Raw genomic sequence first — 12,256 nt, 5'->3', positions numbered from 1 at the left:
CCAATCTTGATTAGAGGATTCCCTCAGTGTGGTAGCATTCTTTTTGCCTCTTATTGAAGACCCCATCATGATTGAAACCAATATTTTTGAAATAAATCACACAAATGAAATGTAAATTCTCTAATTTACTTATTTATTTTTTACTATAACTTACTAGGGCCAAGATACCCTTACTCGAAAAAAAAAAAAAAAAAAAAAACCCAAAACAAAGTAGCAAATTTGCTACCTTGAGAGAGAATTTTCCTAATTTTGTAATATCTTGCTTTTAAAAAAAAATTCTCCAAGCTTTGAATTTATGTTCCTCTACTATGTATTCAAAAACCCAACACAAGTTATACTCCAATTCTGTAGGACGTAAGAGATATGAAGATCTCAATAAATTGTGTCGAAATAGTAATTCTGTAATACTTTTCTCAAATTTGCTCCAATTCCTCTAAATTTTGGACTATAGCTTCTTTAATATGGTCTTAAAAAACCCTTTTAAAATATTTTAAAATTTCGCTAAAATCTGAAAGTTAAGCTCTTCCCAAAATCACCCCAATGTTGAGAAAAAATCTTGCCTCTATGGTGTCAAGATCATGCTCTGATACCACTTGTAATGAAATAACTTGCACAATAGAAGAAATAATATGAAATATTATATAAATAATTGATAATAATGGAGATTTATAGGCCACTTCAAGGGGGAAACCTCCAGATATCTCCAATGAGAACACACTTCACAATATGATGTTGAAATAAGACTCACAACATCCTATATATACCTAATTATGCTTAGGTTGAATAAAAACAATCCTACATAACACCTAGGCATACCTACCAACCTAAATAATAATATAATAATGATAACGTGACTTAATTAAGGATTAAAAATAGCCACTAGTTGACTATTCATAACCCTATATACACCAATATTAAGGTTGTAGCAATTAGGGTTTCTGAACAACTTTCTTCTTGTTTGGAAAATACATAAACTTACCCTCCCCTTCCTAATCACCTAATATGAACCAATACATTAGATTGCTTTTGAATTCTCACCTAGGTGTACAAACCTTAAAGGTAATCTAGACATAGACATTACATCACATTGACTCAACCCTAATCCTAGAAGTTTGAAAAATATAGGTGATTGAAATCATGGCAACAAATAGTAACCTCCAAAGTTTTGAAGATATTGGATGATCTAATCAATAAATCCACATATATGTTTGCTAAGTACTAAAAAGATTTATTTTTACATTTGGACCTTGGATAATTGATTCACTCCACACACCCCCCCACTCTTAGTTATTCTAAATTATTCCAATAGACAAGACACTAAAACAAGTTGCAAGATTTTATTACTGGCCTGGAATGCAAAATGAGGTAAGGAGATATATGGTGTTTGTAGTAGTTGATAGGTTCACAAAGATGGCTCACTTAATCCCCTATATGAGCAACCATGATGTCTCTTAGATTGCAAATCTTTTCTTCAAAGAAATATTGAGAATTCATGGGCTTCCAATGACCATAGTGATTGATAGAGACACAAAGTTTATTGGATGCTTCTGGAGAACATTATGGAAGAAGCTTGGTATACATCTGGCCTATTCATCTGCCTAGCTATAACCCTTAGAATGATGGCCAAACTTAGGTGTTTAACTTATAAACATGGTCTAGTTTGGAATCAAGTGATTAATCAAGCAGAATATGCATACAATGACTCAATGAACAAATGCACAGGGAGAACACCTTTGAATAAGTATATGGGTTTCATCTAAGGGTACCCATGGAACTAAGGGATATACACAAAATGAAGTCAAGAAGTGGCACAGGGGAGACACTTGAAGAGCTCATGAAGACAATGCATGACCAAGTGAAGGATCATTTAGATAAGTCAATAGACAAATAAAAAGACATGGCAAATCAAAAAAATGAGATTCATTTCAAGCTTGGTGACCTAGTCATGAAATTCTTGAACAAGGATAGGTTATCTAAAGGACCAATTAGTAAACTACAAATAAAAAGAATTGGTCCATGTGAAATTTTGCAAAAATATGGAAACAATGTGTATGAGCTTGAATTACCACAAGGGATAGGTATCTCACCTATTTTTCAATGTAGTAGACCTCACATTGTTCAAAGGGGGTAGTAGCAATGATCCTAGACATCACAATAGGGCAATTCTAAGGTAGAATGGGTGAAGGGTTTACCACCTAACAAACCCTTACAATTGGAGTACATACTAGACACCAAGACAGTTAAGAAGACAAGAAACAAAGCCTACAAGGAGTGCCTAGTGAAATGGCAAGGCCTACTAGAGGGTAAAGCAATATGGATGATAGAGAAAGACATTGTGAAGCATGACACCACTCTTCAACATCTAGCAACTCAAGGGACTTGTGTTTTTAAACTATGGGAGTATGGTGCAGGTGCCCAAGGTCCTAACCAATTAGGTCAAACCATAATTTTGATATATTAGGATGGTAATAAGTGTCTAAGTTGACACAAAACATTAGGTTAGGTTTTAAGCATATCTAGAGTTCATTTAAGAAAATTTTGCTCATGTTGTAATAAGACCTATATGCAAGATCTGGGTCAGTCAACATTGATCAATGCTAGGATTTGAACAAAATTATGCATTTTTATGTTTATTAGAAGTCTATAATGTTTTGATATGCATTTGTATGCATCTGAATGTATTTAGGGTAAGGAACATTAAAAGTTGCAAAATTGTCAAAAAGTTGTCAAGCATCAATTTTTGTTGCTAAGTAATTTTTGCAATTTTTGGAAGGCCAATAGTCATGGCCATGGAATGGTCAATCAAATGTAAAATAAGGGGAAAGGTCAAAATACATGACCTATATCTTCTTTTTTTTTCAACCAAAGAAGAGGTTGGATATGGTACAAAAGTTGAATTAATAAAGTGAACAAGCTTTTGGTGTGAAATCTAATAGTACTGTTATGATAGTGAGTACCTTTTGGTGTATGATTTTGTTTTCTTAGCTTGTACATTGCATTTTTTTATTGTAGAAGTTTCCTTTAAATTTTTTATATTTTGTGTTAATACCTTTTGGTCACTATACATAGCTAGGTTAAAATTTTAGCTTTATTATTGCCCACTATTTACCCTAGACAACAATCAAGGTTTGAGGCAAGAATGAAGTCTCCCTCCTAAACCCACGAGTAGAAAGGAACCATTTTCTACATGGAGGAAGAGGATAGGATGGTGGAAGCTATTTTTGAGTTAGTTGTTAGGCCACCCAGCAACTTGAGGTTCTTTGGAGCTTTTTAAGCTAAGCATCTCTATGTGCTTGGCAAGCAGACAACTACAAGAAGATGTTGTATAGATCAATGGGGAAGGTGTAAGTTCTTGAAACCTTAGAGTTAAGAAATTTTTTAGATGTCGATGTTTTTGGAATAATCATTTGTGAAGCTAGTTTTAGAACAAGGCATGTGCTGGAGCAAACTATGGTATTAGTCCTATTTAGGCCTAAACTATGGCTCGATGGTTAAGAGGTAAGGAGGAAAAATTTGAATCCTATATTTTGGAATTTGATAGGTTTAAATGACCTAAGATAGATTATCAAATTATTTTGGTAGCTTATTTGAAAGCTTTTCAGTTTAATGACCAAGACTGTGAAATAGGGCTACAAGGAAGAGCCCCCAATTAGGTCTCCTAGAGCAAATTATTGTTTGAGTTTAGGAGAGTGCCAAAAACCTATTTATTGGTCTTGAAACTTGGTGGAAAGATTGAAGGAAATGTAAAGGAGTATATTAAGGCTTAAGATCCTAGATGGTGCAAGGGAGTGAGGTGTAAGAGAAATTTGGTTGTCTTTATGAAGGCTTGTGGGTACCTAGAAGGTAGAGATGGATCTGAAGGGTGAAGGTGAAGTGTTAAGAAGGTCATTCACCACCTCTCTAGCCATAGGTGGGTCCTGAGGGACTTGAGAGAGTATTGGTGGAGCTTAGGAGAATCTTAAGGAAAGAGAGTGATATTATTTGGTTAGTTACACCTATTACTTGCATCATAAGTCGTATCAAAGCTTAGCTTGGAGCTTGAAGATTAGATTTTTGCACTTGATCAATGTTCTACATTAGGGAAGGAAAAAATGGTGAAGAATGTAAAGTTGGAAAAGGAGTTACAACAATAGAAAGATGATAATAGTTTATTGAAAGAGAGGCTTGAACAGTTGGAAAACAAGGTTGGGGTAGTAGAGAAGAATATATAGAAGATTAAGAAATATCTGAATAAGGGAGAAGGAGAGATTGAAGAAAATGAGGAACAATATGTGCATGATGAGTATGATAAAATTCTTGCAAACCAGGTAACCTTCATAAAAGCCACAAAATATTTTAGGATAAAAGCAATTGGCACTCCTATTTTTGGAGGAAATATGGATCTTGATGCTATAAGGATTGGATGGAATATCTAGAGAGTCACTTCAAATGCCATGGGATAACAGAGCGAAAGAAGGTGAGGCTAGCACAACCAAGAATGAACGGAGAAACCCTCACATGGTGGAACTTCATTAAGGAGGAAAGAACAAGAGAATGTAAGAGCAAGATTACCTCATTAAAGGTAATGCCAAACATGATTAGGGATACTTATGTTCCCGAGGACTATGAAGGCCAATTACATATGAGAAAATGATATTTGAGGCAAAAGGAGCTGAATGTGAGTTCATATAGTGAGGAATTTAATAGGCTATGTATAAGGTCAAGGATGGTAGAACTAGAGAGGGTGAATGTAGCTAGATATTTAACTATCCTAAGGTATAACATTCAGGAAGAAGTAACCAATTTATGCCCCAATAAAATGGCAAAATGTTTTTAGTTAGCTATGAAGATTAAGGAGAAGATAAAGAGGAGGCAAGAGAATTCAATCAAGGGCAAAGGAGGAAGAAATAATTATCAAAGGGGTAGAGGAAACTTTCCTAGGAACCAAGATAGGAGACCAAAAGATTATCAACAAAATGAACAAAGGAATGACAATGGTAACATGAATGAAAGTTCTCATATGGCTGGCCAAGGATTCATATGTTAGAGGAGACCATTTTGCAAAGATAGAGGATAGGAAGGTGGACAAAGAAGAGGACATGGATTCCTAAAATGTTATTCTTGTTGGTAGCTAGGGCACACAATGTGTTGGAAATATTCAAGACTATGCTAAGTTACTAAAAGGGGAGGGGTAAACTAGTAACTTCTAAAATTTCTACAACAATTTCAATTATGAATCCAATAAACCACTTAATATTTAATTTATCACATCTAATCTAATTGCATGCATGTGAAACTGAAAATATAAAAGCATCCACAACACTTGAACACAATGATTTGGTGACCCAGAAACTTTCCAAATAGAAAGTAAAATTGGGGTGGGGATAATACCCACAAGACTTCAATACTACAACATAAAGTTGGCCTGTTAAGGCTTAAATTGATCACTTCTGATGATCTATCCTGTTAGGAGTAATTAGGATTGCTAGGTCCACCTTGTTAGAGGTTTTAGAAACACACAATGAAGTATGCACTCTATTAAGAGATTTAAGAAAGACTGTCAAGTCTACCTTGTGAAAGGATTTTGAGTGGTTCACCTGTTAGGATGAAACAATAGATCTCTGACTTACAACTAGATTGCTGATAGAGATTCCTTGATTGTATTGATCACCTTTTTGTGATGAATATGTCTCTGTTGCTCCTCTTTTGATATGACCTTCACAATTTACTCTTTATCTGCTACTTAGCTTCAACTATTCACATTTGCATTCTTACATGCTCATTATCATGCATACATATTACTTTTGATATGATATAATACATCACACACACACACACACACACACACACACACACACACACACACACACACACACACACACACACACACATCAATCCAAATTACAAAATTACAAAGTCAGCCATCATACAGGTTAACACTAATATTACAAAGTTGGCCCATATGAAGACACTCGGGTTTTGAAGACTGACTTGGTGAAGTTCTAATACTTGGTGTCCGCTATCATTACTTGGCATCGTCATGCACCTAGTAGATGTAGAAGCTTAGTCCATACTGATCACTTCAAAGTAGTCTTGAACTCGATCTGCACTAGTGACTTGGTAGATATTGTGTAACTTGTCATAAACTGAATCACTCGGTAAACACATAAGCTTGGTTTACACTAGCTTCACATTACATGAACTGCGAACTTGGTAGAAACTATAATGTTTGGTAACCATTGAACTGCTCGAGTTGAACTACTTGGTTGAATCTGCTTAGTTTGAATTGTTGGGCTTCACACTAATTGAATATACTTGGTAACCACTGAAATGCTTAGTAGCTACTGGATTATGTGGAAGACATTGTAGATTGTTCAATGAGCTCGGTAGCCATACACAATTTGAATAAGTGTGTGTCACTAATGATAAACTTGACTGATATGTCAACAATCTCCCCCTTTGGCATTAGTGACAAAAACACTTATCAGCCAAAATCTTATATACATCACCATGTGATATTGGCTCGGTAGAATATACTATTTTGAGATTTTTCAAAATTTGTCTTTGTAAGGTATACTATACATCTATTATATACATTCTCCTCATAGCATGTTTCTCCCCTATACTATGTGTCTCTATATATAGCATGCCATATGACTCAACAATAATCTCCCCCTTTTTGACAATAATGCCAAAGATTTATTTAGAACTTATCTACATGGAGACACCAATATGAGATAAAAAATCAGAATGTACCTTAAGAATAAGCATTAGGGTTCTATCCAAATTGTCTTACAAAATCTTGCATGTGCGTAGAGCAATTTGTACTTCTACAGAGAGTTCTATCATGTGATTTGCAATAGAGAAGTTGTTGTCATGGATCAACATTTTTGAGTAAACAATATGTTTATGCATTGTATCCATGATAAGAAGGATCATATTTTGAATATCAATCAGTGATGACCAAATCCTTGCTTCTTCTCTTAACAATTCTACCTACAGGTTTGACAAAAATCTGATCTTCATATGATGTACAAAGCTTGAACTATGGTCAAGTTGCAACTATTGAGCACTGACTTTTAGATCCTCATTGATTTTTGATAGTTTGCCCTTTATTTGCTTTGTGAACTCAGAAACATCACACAACTTCACAAAAAGTGATGTCACATTGGTGCAAGATGATTCAAGATTGGTCAAAATTGATTGAAGCTCAACTTGATGGATAGCAATTTGCTGAGCAATGTGCTCAAGCACTTTATTGTCAAATTTATTTTTAGCTTTCTCAATTAACTTATCCTATCCACTAGTATCCTCATTGAACTTTTGGACTACTTTTGCTAATTGTAAAAAAATAGGTTGAGAAGAATCTACCGCAATACCTATTGCCTTAGACAAAATGTTTTTGGAATCATCAATAATCTTATATTCTCTATCTCTTTCTTCTCTCAATTTCTGTTACTTTTCCTTCTTTTGGAGGAGTTCACCAACTATGTGAATTTCTATTTTCTCATCTAAGTCTATGTCCTCCTATATCTCCTTTCCTCTACCCTAAAATCTTGTACTCGGTTGAGCCTTAGGTTCAACTATCCTTGTACTTAATGCTTTTGTATCTGGGATGGAAACAATTGTAGATATACTAGGACTTGCAATGAAATTTGATATACTACTAATCAATGGAATACTAATATGAATGCTTGTAGAATCCAAAATTGAAGAATTCATAACTAAAGTATCCAAACCTAAAGTACTTACTATTGAAGAGCTCAAAACTATAGAAGAAATTGTATTCATGACTGATGACTCGGTAGCTAAAGAAGTGAGAGGTTGCAGCTCGGTTGATGAAGTGGAAGTCACTTTTGCTATAGATACATTGAGTTGAATGGGGGCGAAGAGTGATTGGGCATTTAAAGTGTTTGTGGTTGTCACAATCAAACTTATTGAAGCTGTCTCTAAGCTTGATATAGTTATAGGTTTTCTTGGAGAGTGAGGAAGTGAGGCAATGACTATAGTTGTTATTTTCATTGGGTCAGTCTCCTCATCATCTTCTTTATCCTCCTCGATAGCTTCCTCCTATTTATCTTCTTCATCTTCCTCATTGTCAAAATGTGTGGGCTCGGTATAAGTTTCTCCTTCATCATCATCACTGTCATCATCATTATCCTTAACATCTACTAGGAAGTCCCTTGATTTATGCAGATGATAAACATTCTTCCACATGCTTGTGGCATTCTTAACCACATGCTCTATATCCTTGATCAAAATTAAACATATATTAAATCTAAGAGTCATTTTGTCTTTATTTTTCTTCAAAGAAACTTTTACCTGAACATCTATCATGCTCGGTAGCAACTACCTCAGGGTTTGTGCATAAATGTCTTTTGTTGTTTGCATTGCAAAGTCCCATCTTGGCTTTATTTTCTCTAATAATTCACTAGAGATTTGAGAGGCAATTTGATCTGGTGAATACTTCCATTTGCCCATTTTGGTCAACATTGGTTCTTCAACTTGTTTCTTCTCTACCTCTATCCTGGTTTCATACTTCAAAGATTTGAAGTTTGTTATGCTTGCACCTTCTTCCATTTGTTTCAACTTTTCCTGGAAGGTAGGAGGAGGTTTACTAAGGACAATATTACTTTCTTTCTTTTTGGACCTCCTTGTGAAGACAATAGTGGATGGCTTAGGTGGCTTGGTGATGATCACCTTGCCTTTCTTCTTCATAGGTTCTTCTTCCTTCTTTGATTCATCTTCATCCTTTGCCTCTTCTACATCTTCTCCTTTACCTTTAGTTAACATGAGAGGTGTGCTAGATTTTAGTTTAGCTATCCTCCTCTTTCCCTTGTTAACTATCTAAGGGAGCTTTATCTCCAGTTCTATCCTTGGCTTGGCCTCATCATAGGTTCCAAAGTATGGTGCCTTTGGATCAACAAGTTCATTAATTATACCTTCAATAATATCCTTTGCCTCATCAATATTTACCTCATAAGGAAGAGTTTTTAGCCATACAATTTTGGACTTCACTGCCTAAATGTAAACTCTGTCACAATCAACCATAAATCATACATCATCTTTGTGATTCTCAACTAACTTCTTAGGTATTTTGAACCTATTGTCCATTTTCTCTTTGAATACTTTGAAGTAGTTGTCCATAATGCTAACATAGTTCTCTCCCATTTCTGCAATGTATTCATTTATTTGATATAATATAGGCACATCTTTTCTCCATACTATCATGCCTTTGGAAGGGAAGAACTCTTGAACATAATAGAACAAACATGTCAAGAGTGAACCAAATTTATAGGGGTTATTCTTGGATGTCCTAATGCTTTCCATGTTTTTGTTGAGTTGCTTCAACAACAGATCTACCAAATCATAAGATTGATTGTTTTTCACCACTTTATAAGCTAAGTTCGCAACTTCATAGGATACACTATTGAGATGGGTCGAACTATTTATCTTATGTGCTATGACATGAAATTTAACTTAAGGAATATTGTCAAACACTTTGTATGCAAACTCATAAAGCTGATTTCCTCAATAAATTGCTTTCCAATGAGTAGATTTACAAACAACTATGAAGTGACATTAAAATGCATAATACCCATCATAACATTTTCACAAACACTTGGCACACATTCAACAATATATGAAAAATCTGGAAACTCTTTCAATTTGCTAATAAAGGGTGATTTTTAAATGTAGATGTGCACTTACAGCTGCCTTAAAGGCTGCAACAACTATTCAGACTTGTATTCAACAATTATTATGCAAAGTATCAAAATTTGACAGAAGAAACCTGGAATTAGTTGCCATAGTATTTTGCAGATGTAGTCGGCAGCCTTCCAAACTTCTAATTAGCCAGAAAAACAAGTAAACTTGATACCAACACTATTCACGCCGTACTATAGCAAATACTGTTCATGCCGACTGTAGCAAAAATACTGTTCATGCAGCACTATAGCAATAACTAACTTCAGATCTGCACCTCAAACCCTTGTAAATTTCTTTATGTGAACGCCCCAAACGAAACCCAGTGTGTTTCCTGAAGTGAAAACACCATTGATCCTCCTGACTGTGTCTTCCAACAGTGAAGAGAATGCTAGCAAAGAGGGATTCCGTCCTCCAAGCCCGATAATCAGATATCCAGCAACATAACATTAATCTTCATCCAAGCATACAAAAAAAAAGCTCTTCCATTTCTTTTATAGTGTTCTCACAAGAGCTCAATCCTTCGTTTTCTCAATGTGGGATAAAACATAACTCCCTTTATGTACCTTATGTCTCCAATGTGTTATAAAAATAAAGGGAACTCTTTTAATTTAAATATTTCCCACAAACTATAGTCTATGCATTAATAAAGTTAAATATTTAAATTTAACTTTATAAAATGGCTTTATCAATGCATAACAAATCTTATCAATGATAAATAAGTTTTTCCTGTCGATTTTAAACAATTACCATCGACATACCACTATGACTAAATGTCCGGCCATGTCCAAGATGACTTACTATAAATAGTAAGTATGCCCAAAGTTGCCTCAGAACCCCTCAGAAAGACCTGCAACTGAAACTGTCTAGGCCAAATGGCCTCTAAGCCCCTTTAATGTCCTAGTTAGCCTACGGGATTGTGGGGAAATAGGCTAATGACAACATCATGCTATGAATGCTAGAAAGGGGACATTACAGTATGATCTAACTTACCACAGTGATTGCAAGTAGGTCTTTGATTCCTTTGAGCACCTTTTTCGGAGGATTCACCTTCTTCTTTGTATCCAATTCCTACTTTACCCTTTTTTCTATAGAGATTCTACTCATTCAGTTGAACCATGTCTGCTTGAGATTTCATCATTCTTTCATTGATTTGCTTTTCAATGTTTAGGTCATTTTTCAATCTTTCACTGATTTGTTTTTCAGATCTCAGCTCATTTCTTATTCTTTCATTGATTTGTCTTTCTAAATTTAGATCATTTCTTAATCTTTCATTGATCTATCTTTGGCTCATGATTTCCTCATTTGCATTGGAGATTTGATCCATAAGATCTACATGTTGAAGGGATTGGTTCTGGATTTCATTGTTTCTTCTATCCATTTCTTCTTTCATCTTGTTCCTCTATTCGAAGATTTCACATAGCCTTACTAACTGAATTTCTTGTTCTCTTTTCAACTTTCCTACTTCTTCTTGCAGGGAACCATTCTTCTCTAGGAATTCTTTGATTGCATCATTTGCTTCATCTAAATTGCTTGAAGGGAAAAAAATTTCAATTCTTTCTTCAATGTATTGATGATAATTCATCTAATTTGCAAGTTCCTTCATTCTTTTCAAGGATTGGGTAAGTTGCTCCTTAGCTTTCTTGAGTTGTGCAATGGCCATTTTCGGATCCAACTTCATTGTCAATTGCCTTATCAAGTCTGAATATCTCCATATCCTTGATCTTTGCTCAAGTTGTTTAAACTTTCTCCTAAGAACCACAAGCTCTGATACCAATTGTTGGAAATATTCAAGACTATGCTAAGTTACTGAGAGGGGAGGGGTGAATTAGTAACTTCTAAAATTTCTACAACAATTTCAATTCTGAATCCAATAAACCACTTAACATTTAATTTATCACATCTGATCTAATTGCATGCATGTGAAACTAAAAATATAAAATCATCCACAACACTTGAACACAATGATTTGGTGACCCAGAAACCTTCCAAATAGAAAGTAAAACTGGGGTGGGGATGATACCCACAAAACTTCAATACTGTAGCATAAAGTTGGCCTGTTAAGGCTTACATTGATCACTTCTGATGATATGCCCTGTTAGAAGCAATTAGGATTGCTAGGTTCACCTTGTTAGAGGTTTTACAAACACACAATGAAGTATGCACTCTATTATGAGATTTAAGAAAGACTATTAAGTCTACCTTGTGAAAGGATTTTGACTGGTTCACCTATTAGGATGAAACAGTAGATCTCTAACTTACAACTGGCTTTCTGATAGAGATTCCTTGATTGTATTGATCACCTTTTTGTGATGAATATGTCTCTCTACTCCTTTCTTGATTGGCCTTCACAATTTACTCTTTATTTGCTACTTGGCTTCAACTATTCACATTCGCATTCTTACATGCTCATTATCATGCATAAATATTACTTTTGATATGATAGAATACATCACACACACACACACACACACATCAATTCAAATTACAAAATTACAAAGTCGGCCCATATGAAGACACTCGAGTTTTGAAGACTGACTTGGATAAGTTCTGATACTCGACGTCTACTGTC

The sequence above is a fragment of the Cupressus sempervirens genome, chromosome 3, assembly GCF_028749045.1.
Source record: "Cupressus sempervirens isolate cs-2001-9-10 chromosome 3, ASM2874904v1, whole genome shotgun sequence".
Lineage (NCBI taxonomy): Eukaryota > Viridiplantae > Streptophyta > Pinopsida > Cupressales > Cupressaceae > Cupressus > Cupressus sempervirens.
The sequence above is the reverse complement of the archived record's forward strand: the minus strand, read 5'-3'. Positions refer to the sequence as shown.